This window comes from Felis catus, chromosome C2 (assembly GCF_018350175.1).
Source record: "Felis catus isolate Fca126 chromosome C2, F.catus_Fca126_mat1.0, whole genome shotgun sequence".
In the NCBI taxonomy this organism is placed as follows: domain Eukaryota; kingdom Metazoa; phylum Chordata; class Mammalia; order Carnivora; family Felidae; genus Felis; species Felis catus.
The window spans coordinates 67,797,025-67,811,240 of NC_058376.1; the positions used below are offsets into that span (position 1 = coordinate 67,797,025).

The following is a 14,216-nucleotide window of genomic DNA, read 5'->3' on the forward strand; positions in this document are numbered from 1 at the left end:
CATGGGTCGTGAGTTCAAGCCCCACATTGGGCCCAATGCTGTCAGCACAGAGCCCACTTTGGATCCTCTGTTCGCCTGTCTCTCTGTCTCTCTGTCTCTCTGTCTCTCTGTCTCTCTCTCTCCCCCCCCCCCCAAAATAAATAAATAATCTTTTTAAAAAATGCCACATATGTAAAGAAATATAATGAAGGCCAAATAAGGGCTCTCTTTGCTTGCCAAACCCCACTTTAATTGTTTCACAGGTCTCTCAATTCTGGCCAGCTCCCTGGCTTGTCCTCAGTTGCTGCCCAAGACAGAGGCTGCCAAGGCTTTGGCTACCCAACATTGGCAGGGGTGCCCTGCTTTTCTTGCCAGTAAACTGCTCGTCTCTCTGGAGCACAGCTATTTTGTATGAAAAAACAGAAAATATTTTTCAACTTATCTGGAAAATATAAGCCCAGCTTATCTGTATAAAGAAAAGGAAAAATGGAAAAGAAAAGGAAAATGTTACCCTTACCATTCTTGCATATGTGAAATTGTGTTCTATCATTAGAGAGACATGAATAGGCAGATGGACATCAGAAGGTGTTAAAACCCGCCAGCCACGCGGTTGACTGGGTTTTTCTTTATATGGGATTCTTAAGAAAAGGCCATTCAAACTGGTAGTTAAATTTAGTGTCAGTCCTGTGATTAACAAGCACTGTGAATCCAAAGTGATCCTCAGTTTCCTTTCTTGCAAAGCAGAGAACTTGAACAAGACATATTCAGCCAGCAACCTTCAAGGACTCCAGAAGTCTACAGTGACCAGCAGCCCCCTTTTCCCAATAAGAAAGTGGTGAGACCTATGGACTTGCTCACCCATTTGTGGGGCAGCTGCTCTGTTTGACAGTCTAGGAGATACGCTGGGTAACAGCCAAGACAGCAGTCTCTGTCATGGAAGAGATTACAATCAGATCATGGAGAGGATAAGTGGAACATAACCACAGTAAGTGAGGTAACAGGAATATCCAATGCAAACCAAGAACGAGGGGGGAACCACAAAGGCTCTGTGTGGCGTGGTTTCGAAGTAGTAGTGAATGTAAACTGATGGAGAAGAAGAAGAACATCCCTGTCAAGGGGCACTGGACAAGCAAGAGCATGGAGGTGAAAATGAGAATGAGGAAGAGGTATGAGAGACATGAAGAAGACCCAGCTGCAAGGAAGTTCTGAAAGAGAAGGCTGGCTCAGGAATAACCCTGAGTACTCGCGTGCTATTCTTAAGAATTTAGAATGCTCTTGATAAATGATGGGAAGTTCCCAAGATGGAGCAACATTTTTTTAAGTGTATGAGAAAGAGTTTGGCTTTCAGAAGGTGCTAGAAGGGGAGGATCCAACCAGGAAGTGTCAGCAATAATGTGGTAAGGGTGTGATGAAAGCTTGGCTGGAGTGGTACCCGGGAAACAGCAAGGGAGGGTGAATTTGAGAGACCTTGTGAAATCATAACCGCCAGTGTATTAGAGTAGTTCCTAGCAACATTGCCCCTGGGTTTCTGTGCAATGAGCCTTGAAGTTAGAGTTTTCTAGCCTCTCAGAAGAATTACACCAAGACCTCATTTACTGAGTTTAGTGTAAGGTTTGTATTGCTAATAGTCTATTTCAGTCTTTAGAAAGCCCTTGATAAAAATATGGATTTTCCAAATATCAATGAATGTAAAATAAGAGACGTTTTAAAGCTTAACTCTGCCCTCTCTTCTTTCCCAGGGTGGCTGGATCCATGCAAAGGAAAAGGAAGACTGGAAAGGTTAAAATGGTATAGCGTAAGCCCCAACGGTAGGTTTTTCTTTTCTTTTCTTTTTTTTAATGTTTATTTCTTTATTCTGATAGAGAGAGAGAGAACATGCAAGCAGGGAAGGGGCAGAGAGAGAGGGAGAGATAATCCCAATACTCTGCATTATCAGTGCAGAACCTGATATGGAGCTTGATCTCACAAACTGTAAGATCAGGAACTGAGCCGAAATCAAGAGTCGCTTAACCAACTGAACCACCAAGGCGCCCCGGGTTTTCTTTTTGGTGATGCAAGTGCCTGACAGAAGCTTTGATTGCCTGGGCATCCACTTCAAAGATGGCTATCTTGAATAAACGCATTGCCAACCATGGGACTAGATAAGGAACCAGGCCACTCTCCTATCCCCTACCCCCACCAAGGCTCTTCTGTTTTAGAGATCTTGGTTGGTTTCAACAACTGAGCATTTGGGCCATTTATTTTTTCTCTTCTGGCACTTTAAATTCCTGCTCTTCTGTTTTAAATTCACCAGTAAATAATGATCCTGCAAAACCTCACTCTCAACTTTAATAAACGCAGAACTCCAGGTCCGTGCTTGCTCTCTCTCATGCCCCTCTCTCTCTCTGTCTCTCCACCTGTGACCTTACTGTGTGGCCCCATGTGTGCCATGTAATTTCCAGAACATGTAAATAGTATAGTTTTTTCCCACAAGTTTCCTGATGGTTATTACCGAGGGTGTCTTACAATCGTAATAAGAACCACAGAGCTGAAAACAAACAAACAAACAAACAAACCACACACTGGTTATCTATAGGGCACAAAAAACAAATGGAAATGACACAGAAGTCAAAGGGACTCCACAGGTTGTGGAGAAATATTGATCAGTTAGGCTTTTGATAGATGATGTGATAGTGCTATGACCATCATCTGTCCCCTTTTGATTAAAGAGCTCCACCTGCCCAGGCACAGAATTCTCAACTACATTTGGGGACATGGCCACTGGACTAAGTAAGTACTGGCACATTACAGGTCCCCCACTGGATGCTCCACAACAGGAACTCAGAAGCTATGCCTGTAACTTGATATGAATGCCACATGTTACTAACATTTGCTTTAACTCTTCCCATGGGCTGTTTTCATTTGTTTTCTCTTTGTAAAAATGGCCTCCATCTAGCAGTGAACTGCTCTTCTGATTCCAACTTTTCACCTCCCTACCGCATCTATAAACTTACGACACCAACATTGTAAGTTGCTAGGCCTCTAAATTTAATGCACATAAGAATCATCTAGGGAGCTTCTTTAAAATGCAGATTCTAGGGGCGCCGGGGTGGCTCAGTAGGTTATGCATCTGACTTTGGCTCAGGTCATGATCTCACAGTTTGTGAGTTCAAGCTCCTTGTCTGGCTCTGTGTTGACACCTCAGAGCCTGGAGCCTCCTTCAGATTCTGTGTCTCCCTCTCTCTCTCTCTGCCCTTCCCCCACTCATGCTGTCTCTATCTCTCATAAACTTAAAAAAAATTTTTAATAAAAAAATAAAAAATAATAAGATGCAGATTCTAGGGTTCACTCCCCATGGCATTTTAATTTAATAAATATGGGATAGGGCTCAGGAAGCATCCCAGGGGATTATGGTACAGGTGGTCCTCAGATCATATGTTGGGAAGCACTGCTAAGTTGAACTCAGCAACACAATCCACAAAGGCAAACTCAAAAATTAACATTTCCCAAGAACCCTTTGAGAGCATGGCCCTCTGCTTATGCATGAGTCAATTTTTCCCAGGATATAAACTGACACAAAGTCGTGTTGGGAGATGCCTGTGATCCCAGTGTGTGTTTGGGCGGGGACAGAATTTTCTCACTATGAAGAGGTGCAGCAACATCAATTGCTAAATATTACTCCACCCTGGCACTTATTATTAGTCATAAAAATTGGCTGAGCCAACTCCAGTATTGCCAGTTCATTTGAAGAGTATCCACAGTGGGTAGACCCCTAACATTCTCTTCCCTCTCCACTCAAAGGGCAAATGTGCAACCCAACTTGTAGACCAGGCTACTGAGCAAAAGTTGGAATGATCTCTGAGGTCATGTAAGCTCTTCTGCATTGTTTTGAGAATACCTAAAAGCCACTGGGGTTGTTGAGACCACAAGTTCTTTTACCCTGTGGAGAAGGAGGAGAATGATTGCTACTACACTCACTTGTGAACTGAGAAAAACTGTAGGTTCTTGAAAGATTTATTCTTGAAGGATGATAACCTTGTTTTTCTATAACCCTCCAATCTATGTTCCCAATGCCACCTAGTGTCCTGGCACCAAGAAGGGTGGCCTGGGCCAGCGTGACACCCAGACTTGTTAGCTGTAAGTATGTTATTCCCACCTGCAGTCTCAGAGCACCCAAATAAGCCTCTCTGAAGTTAGCTAAGTCAAGCACCATAAAAGCAGATATGGGTTAAAAGCTACCTTATATCCCCACCCCAGCCTTCCCTACTCCTAGTGCATATCCATCCCTAATCCACTGCCTGCAAGGTACTAACCTCTAATTCATGAAGTTCAGAATGCACCTTTTGGAGATGTGATGCACATGCTATGAAGGCACATACATGAGTGGTGTCTTTCCAAAATGTCAGCTTTATTTTAAAAAGGTTTATTTAGTCATAAAGCAAGGTTAACATAATTACAAAGCAGGTTCAGGATTCTAAACTCAATGACATTTCACCAATATGTTTAACTTGGCTTCTTACATGTCATACAAAGCAAAGCACAAGACAAGTCACACAACAAACAAGATAGAACAGGGGTCGGAAGTTAACAAACCAAACACAAAGTCAGTCTGTGAGCACACAGTTGAGATAAGGCCTTGGTCAGCTCTGGTCAGCTCTCAGCACTTATTGCTTATTATGTTCAAGCAATGGAGGATCTCTGTTCCCTTTGAAGATCAACCAGGCAGAGCCTTCAGTGGCAGCTGCCTTTTTGAAGTGGTCAAAGAGGGGTCAGTGTCTGAGGAGTCTGACAGTTTGCTGCAAAAATCCTCTTTTTAAAGGGATTCAATTGGTCTTGGGCCTTTGCAGACCTCCTCTGATTCTGCTGGTTATCAGTTCTGAGTGTGTCATCAGCTGGTTCTGGTCTCAGCAATATCTGGTATTAGCTGCTATCCCCTTAGCTGCTTGAGTCATTGTCTGACACAAGCTCCTGCTTGACCTGAGTGACTCCATCTTGCTCCCTACAGGGGATCTCCTTTGGGGGCCTCACTCTCTGCTCATTACTGGCAGCCACTATCAATGGAAAGCCAAAGTCCTCTGTGGCCAGAACTTTTTTTTCTTTGCTTTGTCCTGGCTAAAATTTTTGTTACCTTTTGAAATGGAAAGATTTTTCTTGCAGTTTCAAGAATTTTCCATGGGCAGAGATGTCAGGGATGACCAGGAAATTCCAGGAAACTAGAATGCCATGAATCCAATAATTAGGATATGATAGGCTAAGAAATGCATTTCATATGTACCTTCTACTTTTAAGAGAATAACTATTAGCTCAATTAGTGATAATCATTTAACATCATACTTAATGGTGAAAAGCTGAAAGCTTTCCCTCTAAGATCAGGAATAAGACAAGATTGTTCATTCTTACCACTTTTATTCAATATAGTAGTAGAAGTCCTAGCCAAAGCAATTAGGCAAAAAATAAAAGGCATCCAAATTGGAATAGAAGTAAAATTGTCTCTATTTGCAGATGATATGATATATAGAGAAAACTGTAAAGATCCTATCAAAAAATTGTGTTCCAACTAATAAACAAATTCAGAAAAGTTGCATGATTTAACATCAATACACAAAAATCAGTTGCATTTCTATACACAAACAACCAACTTTCAGAAAGAAATAAGAAAACAATCACATTTACAATGGCATCAAACAGAATAGAATTCTTAGGTATTGGTTTAACCAAAGAAGTAAAAGATCTACATTCTGGGGGCACCTGAATGGCTCAGTAGGTTGAGCATCTGACTATTGATTTTGGCTCAGGTCATGATCTCATGGTTGTGAGATCAAGCCCCGCCCAGCATGGAGCCTGATTAAGAATCTCTCTCCCTCTCCCTCTGCCTCTGCTTCTCTCCTGCTCACTCACATGTGCTCTCTCTCTCTCTCAAAAAAAAAAAAAAAAAAAGATCTGCACACTGACAACTATAAAATATTGATAAAAGTAATTGAAGAAGACCCAAATAACTGGAAAGATATCTTGTGTTCATGGACTGGAAGAATTAATATTGTTAAAATGCCCATACCATCCAAAGTAACCTACAGAGTCAATGCAATCCCTATCAATATTCCAATCGCATTTTTCACAGAATTTTTTTAATCCTAAAATTCATACGGAACCACAAAAGACCCTGAATAGCCAAAGCAATCTTGAAAAAGAAGAACAAATCCGGAAGATCATACTTTCTAATTTAAAACTATATTGCAAAGCTAATAATCAAAACAGTATGGTATTGGCAAAAAAACCAGACACACAGATCAATGGAATAGAGAGCTCAGAAATAAATCCATGCATATATGGTCAATAAATTTTTTTAAGTTTTTACTTAAATTCCAGTTATTTAACATACAGTGTGATATTAGTTTCAGGTGTAAATGGCCAATTAATTTTTGACAAAGAAGCAAAAATATACAATGGAGAAAGAATAGTCTCTTCAAAAATGGTGCTGGAAAAACTGTAGAATCACATGAAAGGAATGAAACTGGACCCTTATCTCACACTATGTATAAAAATCAATACAAAATCGGTTAAAGACTTGAACATCAGACCTGAAACTGTAAAACTTCTAAAAGAAAACATAAGGGGTAAACTCCTTGCCACTGGTCTTACTGATGATTTTTTTGGATTTCACACCAAAAGCAAAGGTTTAAAAAAAAAGCAAAAATAAACAAGTGAGACTACATCAAACTAAAAAGCTTCTGCACAGCAAAGGAAACCATTATCAAAACCTATGGAATGGGAGAAGATATTTGCAAACTGCACATCTGATAATGAGCTAATATCCATAATATACAAGGAACTCATACAACTCAATAACAAAATAATAATAATAATAACCCAATTACAAAATGGGCAAAGGACTTGAATAACCATTTTTCCAAGGAAGACATACAAATAGACAACAGGTACTTAAAAAAGTATTCCAAGATCACAAATCATGAGAGAAATGCAAGCCAAAACTACAATGAGATATCATCTTACACCAGTTAGGATATCTACTATCAAAAAGATAAGAGAGGTGCCTGGCTGGCTCAGTCAGTAGAACATGCAACTCTTGATCTTGGGATTATGAGTTCAAGCTCCACGTTGGGCATAGAGCTTACTTAAAACAACAACAACAACAACAACAACAACAACAACAACAACAACAGCAAAAAAAAAAACACTTCTGTAAAAAGACAAGATATACTATAGAATATCATTCAGCCATAAAAAAAGAAGGAAATCCTCCTATTTGCAATAAAATGGATGGACTTTGAGGGCATTATGCTAAGTAAACTAAGTCATACAGAAAGGCAATGTATGTGGAATCTGGAAAAAAAATGGAACTCATAGAAACAGAGAGTAAATTCATGGTTGCTAGGGATGAGGGCAATGAGTGAAAGTAGTTAAAAGGTAAAAACTTCCAGTTAAAGATTAATAAGTGTGGGGAATATAATGCACATCATGGTGACTATAGATAATAATATTGTGTTGTATATATGAAAGTTGCTAAGAGAGTACATGTTTAAAATTCTGACCACACAAAAAGGTAACTATGTGAGGTGATGGTTGTGTTAACCTTATTGTGATAATCATTTCGAATCTGTACATATGTGAAATCATCACACCTTAAACTTACACCATTTACATGTCAATAATGTCTCAATAAAAGTGAGAGAAAACAAGATAAGAGATAATAAATGCTGGCTAGGATGTGAAGGAAAGGGAACCCTGAAGAATTGGTAGAAATACAAACTGGTATAGCCACTGTGGAAAACAGTAGGAGGTTCCTCAAGAAATTAAAAATAGAACTACCTCATCATTCTGTAAACCAACTTCTGGATATATATCCAAACAAAACAAATCACTACCTCAAAGAGATACCTGTGTTCCCATGTTCATTGCAGCAATATTCATAATAGCCAAAGTATGGAAACAATCTAAGCGTCTGTTGACAGATGAATGGATAAAGAAAATGTGAATACACACACACACACACACACACACACACACACACACACGCATACACACATACATATATACACACACAAGTGCAAACACATGCACATTACTCAACCTTAAAAAAGAAGGAAATGTAGGGGGTGCCTAGGTGGCTCAGTTGGTTAAGAAGGAAATCTGGCCATTTGTGGCAATATGGATGAATCTGGAGGGCATTGTGCCAAATGAAATGAGCCAGGCATAGAAAGACATCTATACGGTATCACTTATACATGGAATCTAAAAACAAAAAGAAAGAAAGAAAGAAAAGTCTAACTCATAGAAACAGAGTAAAATGATGGTTGCCAGAGGCTGGGGGTGGGGAAATAGGGAGAGGCTGGTAAAAGGGTACAAATTTTCAAGTATAATATGAATAAGATCTGAGGATCTGATGAATAACATGGTGACTATAGTTGATAATTCTGTGTTGCATAATTGAAATTTGCTAAAGGAGTAAAACTTAAGTGTTTTCACACACACAAAGGTAACCATGTGAGGGATGGATTGATAGATGTGTTCATTAACTCTGAGAATTCTTTCACAATGTATATGTACATTGAATAATCACAATATTCTATCACAATGTATATGTACATCAAAACACCCCAATGTACTCTTTAAATATATTACATTTTTGCCAATAATACCTCAACAAAGCTGAAAGAACCATTAAAGAAGATTTAATGTAGATGCTTACCAATCACTAAATTGTATATTTAAATAGACTTTACAATCTAGAGAACATTTAAGTAAATAAAAACACCTGGGGACAATTAAATACATTCTTTCTTAAGTTTTCAACTCTTCTCTAAAATTATTTAATGTGGAGCACCTAGGTGGCTCAGTCAGTTAAGCATCTGACTTTGGCTCAGGTCATGATCTCACAGCTCATGAGTTCGAGCCCCGAGTCAGGCTCTGTGCTGGCAGCTCAGAGCCTAGAGCCTGCTTCAGATTCTGTGTCTCTGTCTCCCTCTGCCCCTCCCCCGCTCATGCTCTGTCTCTCTCTCTCTCAAAAATAAACAAACACTAAAAAAATAATAAAACGAAATTATTTAATGCAACATTGTTTTTTCCATAATGTAAACTACTGAGCAACTTCTGCCAACTTTAGATTGTTGGAATGAATAGAAATGGGTCCCCGGGAAAGGATTGAGGAAGAAGAGACACTTGGGTCTAACAAAGTCAGAACAAGTTTTTGAAGCAAGGAAACACTGGCTTTAATATGTAAAAAAGGGAGGTGGTCACCAAACTGATATGATCAACAGATCTACTTCTCAAAATGTGTTTGCTCTTCCCATGCATAAAAATTCACCATTATATTTCATATTCATATTTCAAAGCACTTACTTCAGCCAAAATGTCAATATCCATGGATGATTTTTGTTAGTCATCTATACTTTTTTGTGCAAGATTTGCAGATTCTTTTGCAAGAGTAAGTTTTAATAGATAAGGAAAATAGATGAGTATAGTAACATCTAAGGGGATTAGGGAAGGGATGGAAATCTGACAGCCTCACAATTTTGGCTTTGGCACTTCCTAAGTCTACATAACCAGTTACAGTGTGGCATTTAATGCCTTTACCAAGAGCACACCTATATATACAATAGAACATTGTTCTTAGGCTCAGGGGAAGAACAAATTTAACAACAATATACCATTTCCTTCCACGTGTCTTACTCTTTGGATCTAGACTTCCTTGGCAAGATACCTGATATTCATTGCCTTTCCCCTTTCTCTTGGCTTACAGGCCCTGAGGGGGAAAGGCACTTAAAATAAGTGTTCAGACCCACATTTATGTAGTCAACTTACATTCGACCAAGGTATCGATAAAATTCAATGTGAACGAAAGATGAATTTTTTTTTCCCATTAAGTGGTATTGGAACAACAAGCTATCTATAAAGAAAAACAAAGGAAACTTGACCTCCCTCACATACTATACAAAAATAAATTTGAGATGAATCATACACCTAAATGTAAAAGCTAAAACGTAAAGTGTCTAAAAGAAAATATAAGAAGATATCTTCCTGAGTCTTAATGTAGGTGAATATTTTTAAAACATGTCATGGGAAGGACACCTGAATGGCTCAGTCTGTTGAACATCAGACTCTTGATTTCAGTTCAAGTCATGTTCCCAGGGTCACAGGATTAAGTCCTGCCTCTAGCTCTGCACTGAGTGTGGAGACTGCTTAAGATTCTCTCTCTCCTTCAGTCCTTTCCCTCTCTCTCTCTCTTTCTCTCTTTTACTAAAATTTAAAACAACAATAAAAAAAACATGTCATAGGCAATAACTATGAAAAAAATGGACTTAATCAAAACTAAAAGCTTCAGCTCATCAAAACATACCCATTATGAATATAAAAAGACAAGCTACAGACTGGGAGAAAATTCTAATATCTAATATTAGATCTAAAAAGGAGTGGGGGGCAAGACTTAAATAGGCACTTCATGAAAGAAAATATTCAAATGATTCTTATACCACACACAAAAATAAATTCAAAATGGATGAAAGACCTAAATGTGAGACAGGAAACCATAGAAATCCTAGAAGAAAGGGCAGGCAGTAACCTTTTTGACATCAGCCATAGCAACTTTTTTCTAGATAATGTCTCCTGAGGCACGAGAAACAAAAGCAAATATGAGCTATCAGGACCACATCAAAACAAAAAGCTTCTGCACAGCAAAGGAAACAGTCAACAAAACTAAAAGGTAACCTAAAGAATGTGAGATATTGCAAATGTCTTATCCAATAAAGGGTTAATATTCAAAATGTATAGAGAATTTATACAGCTCAACACTCAAAAAACACATAATCCAATTAAAAATGGACAGAAGACATGAACAGACATTACTCCAAAGAAGACATACAGAGATGGCCAACAGATACATGAAAAGATGTGCATCATCTCTTGCCATCAGGGAAATGCAAATCAAAACTGCAATGAGGTATCACTTCACACATGTCAGAATGGCTAAAATCAGTAACATAAAAACAATTGTTGGCAAGGATGTGGAGAAAAAGGAACCCTCATGCACTGTTGGTGGGAATGCAAACTGTTATAGCCACTGTGGAAAACAATAGGGAGATTCCTCAAAAAGCTAAAAATAGAACTACTCTACAATCCAGTAATGGCACTACTGGGTATTTGCCCAATAAATAGAATACAAAAGCACGAATTCAAAGAAATACATGCACCCCTATGTTTAGAGCAGCATTATTTACAATTGCCAAGATATGGAAGCACCCCAAGTGTCCACTGATTGATTAATGGATAAAGAAGATAGATATAGATATAGATAGATATATACATATACATGGATATTATTCAGCCATACAAAGGAATGAAATCTTGCCATTTACAATGACGTAGATGGAGCTAGTGATTATAATGCTAAGTGAAATAAGTCAGTCATAGAAAGACAAATACCATATGATTTCACTCATATGTATAATTTAAGAAACAAAACAAATGAGCAAAGGGAAAAGAGAGACAAATCAAGAAAGGCTCTTAATTATTGAGAACGAACTGATGGTTACCAGAAGGGAGATGGAGGTGGGATGGGTGAAATAGGAGATGGGGATTAAGGAGCGCACTTGTGATGAGCACAACACTGTGTTAAAATCACAGTGAGATGCACTATACCCACAGGAATGGCTAAAATTTAGAAGACTAGCATAACAATACCAAATTTTATTTTATTTTATTTTATTTTTTTAAATTTTTTCAACGTTTATTTATTTTTGGGACAGAGAGAGACAGAGCATGAACGGGGGAGGGGCAGAGAGAGGGAGACACAGAATCGGAAACAGGCTCCAGGCTCTGAGCCATCAGCCCAGAGCCTGACGCGGGGCTCGAACTCGCGGACCGCGAGATCGTGACTTGGCTGAAGTCGGACGCTTAACCGACTGCGCCACCCAGGCGCCCCACAATACCAAATTTTAAAGTGGATGGAGCAATCAGAACTCTCATGAATTGTTGATGGAGTTTAAAATGGTACAACCATACTGGAAATTGTTTGGCAGTTTCTAATAAAGTTAAACATACGCCTTGCTTCTATCCCAGGACTTGCACTCCTAGCTATATACCCAAAAGAAATGACTTGCTTAATGTAGATTTATTCAAAACAGCCAAAAACTAGAAACAACCCAAATGCCCATCAGTAGAATAAACATGGCATATTCAGGCAATGGAATATCATACAGCAATAAAACAGGAACAAACTCTTTGATAAAAGCAACAACATGGGTAAATAGTAAAAAAACATTTTGCTGAGCAAAAGAAACCAAATGCAGAAGAATATCTATAGTTTGAGTCCACTTATATGAAGTTTAAAAACTGGAAAACCACTGGTTAAGTAAACTGTAGTGACTGGGAAGGGATATCAGGGAACTTTCTAGGATGATGGAAATATTCCATAATATTATATGGGTGTATACAACTGTAAAACTTTAAGCACATATTATTGAGCTGTGCACTGAAAATGTATGCATTTTGCCACATGTAAATTATGTTTCAATTTTTTAAAAAAGGGAAAAAAAGAATCCCACATGGAATCCCAAATATATGCAATCCAGATGAGAACTGGGGACTCTCCAGCCAAAGAGATCCAGTTTGGAGAAGAGGAAACTCTATGTCTGCCCAAGAGTTTGGCTGAGCCCTAAGGGTTCACCCTCTTGATTCCCTTCTGTCCATTCTATTTTGCTACCCAGCAATCCAGGCATGAAACTCTGACAATGAGCTCCACCTCAAAAGCAAACAAACAAAAAAATCCACTTCTGCCAAGAATTTTGCAAGTTTAGTCAACTTTTTGCAGGTTTGAGGTTCAAAGTCACAGAGAGTAGTCTCGTCATAAAACATGGCTTGGCCCTCCTGACACCTGGCTGGCTGAACTGTCTCCTTTTCTCTGTGAATGTAGAATAAAAACTGCTTTTCTCAAGCCACGATATCAGTCAATGCCCAGACCACAGGGTCACAGCTTTCTCCCTAAAAGGCCTGGACAAGGAAATTTTTTTGTAAGAATAGAGCACTCCTCCTGAAAGGAATTCTGGGAGGTACAGAACTCCCTCTTCTCTGTGCATAGCTACACCAGTCTGCTTGAAGCAAAGAACAGAGGCAAAGCCATTATGGATAGTTAACTACTCTTTCCTCCTCCCACATTTCCACTCACCCTCACCTCCAGGCCCCAGAAAAACTCTGAGAAACCTTTAGAGTCCCTTGAGGGCAATTTGAAAACCACTACACTAGCTCTGGGGGAGGAAAGATTGACAAAAGTTGAGTTTGAGAAAGGGGCCATTTGCCCTGTATACGGCATTGGAGTAGAGAGCTGCAAGAGCAGAGATTCTAGTTACATGAGTATTGATGGAACTGGATGGTTTGAGGTCTGTTATGGTCGCCGGCAGCCAGCCACCAACTGCCTCAACAGCCCATGTGCATTTCTTCTTATTTTTTTTTATGTTTATTTATTTATTTTTGGGAGAGAGAGCACATGCAAGCACAAGCAGGGGAGGTACAGAAAGAGAGGGAGACAGAGAACCCCAGGCAGGCTTCATGCTCTTAGCACAGATGTCCCATGCGAGGCTCTAACTCAGAAACTATGAGATCATGATCTGAGCCGAAACCAAGAGTCCAACGCTTAACCAACTGAGCCACCCGGGCGCTCCCCATGTGCATTTCTAACATAAAAATATCCACTGGGCAGGGGCTGCTGGCCACCAACTCTTCTCTCTCCATTGAGGCTTCCTCATCTTCCTCCTGATGCTTCCTTCCACTGTCCCAGCCCCTCCTCCAGGTCTACCCTGCTTAGATTCTATTTTATTTTTTCCGTTTTCAAGTTTTTATTTAAATTCAAGTTAGTTAATATATATGGTAAAATTGGTTTCAGATGTAGAATTTAGTGATGCATCCCTAACATATAACACTCAGTGCTCATCACAAGTACCCTTCTTAATGCTCATCATCCATTTAGCCCATCCCCTCATACCTCCCTCCATCAACCTCAGTTTGTTCTAAATAGTTAAGAATTTCTTAGGTTTCCTGCCCTCTCTCTTTATCCCCTTCTCCAATATCCATCTATTTTGCTTTTTAAATTCCACATATGAGTGTATCCTGCTTAGATTTTAGTGGCAGGACTGACATGACCTCCCTCAGTCCCAGCAGAGGCCAACCCCTTCTTGAAGGCTGGTTCTGCAATTCTCTGCAGGGTCCTTGTCTAGCCCTAATGATGACAAGGGAAGCCTGAGCTTCAAAGT

At 39.4% G+C, this 14,216-nt stretch overlaps 1 protein-coding gene across 3 annotated transcripts in view; it reads right to left on the reverse strand.

Annotated features, from left to right (window-relative positions):
- ILDR1 (immunoglobulin like domain containing receptor 1) overlaps positions 1-14,216 on the reverse strand; it is a 294,614-nt gene that overhangs the window by 265,822 nt on the left and 14,576 nt on the right. The window contains exon 1 of one of the 3 annotated variants that reach the window (XM_045037010.1): positions 5,087-5,101. The exons of the other annotated variants lie outside the window; for them this stretch is intronic. The gene's annotated coding sequence lies outside the window, so the exon portion shown is untranslated. Of the gene's footprint in view, positions 1-5,086; positions 5,102-14,216 lie in introns of those variants that run through there. 3 annotated transcript variants of the gene reach the window in all.